Source organism: Penaeus monodon, chromosome 24, assembly GCF_015228065.2.
Source record: "Penaeus monodon isolate SGIC_2016 chromosome 24, NSTDA_Pmon_1, whole genome shotgun sequence".
NCBI classification, from domain to species: domain Eukaryota; kingdom Metazoa; phylum Arthropoda; class Malacostraca; order Decapoda; family Penaeidae; genus Penaeus; species Penaeus monodon.
In genome coordinates this window covers 40,404,643-40,405,458 of record NC_051409.1, presented here as the reverse complement: position 1 = coordinate 40,405,458, position 816 = coordinate 40,404,643, and positions in this window count along the sequence as shown.

Here is an 816-nt window from a genome sequence, read left to right as displayed (position 1 = left end):
CTTGTTGCTGTTGTCTAATTTTGAACGATACCTTTCGAGACGAAAGCCAATGCCTATCGTTCGCAGTTACGGATGTAGAACCTACAGTTATATTATCAATGAATTGCCATTGTACTATAAGCCTTGAAACGGAGGCCATTGTTGCCTCTAAACTGCCTGTTCTTTGGAAATCAAATCGAGAACTACAGTGCGTCCAATCTCAGGAAAGAATTATCTGGCAACTTAATCTGAACTCTGGATAACTCCTATTCGCAATCTCTTTTTATCTAAATCAACTCACACTTAATATTTGTTTTTAATAGATGTTTGGTGTTTTCAAAACTTGTCTTTAAAAAATTACGTTGTTCTTTTTTAATGGAAATTTGCTTCGTTTAATATCACTTTATTTTTTTCCTTGAAAGACTTTGCGAATGAGAGTTCTACAGAGCCAAGGTTGAGTTGCCAGTCAGTCTTTTCCTGAGACAAGATAAACTGTGATTTCATCCGATTATGTTAAATACGAAATTGTTAATCAGAGTTTATCCACTCACGCTGATATAATTCAACTCTGGAATTATATGAAAATCATATCACAAAATTTTGATAGCCTATTTGAATCAGAAAAATTACTACTAATAATAATGAACTTTGTATTTACTTAAGAGGAGTTTACACTGGTTAAACTTACATATAACACAAGAATAGTACTAAGACAAGTAAGGACGCGAAAAGCTGTTGTATCCTTTGAAGTCAAATGAGCTTTTGGATGATTTTCTATGTAAAAATAGGGAAAAAAGTGTATAGATATTTCGAATATGAAGACTAGTGCAAAAAAGC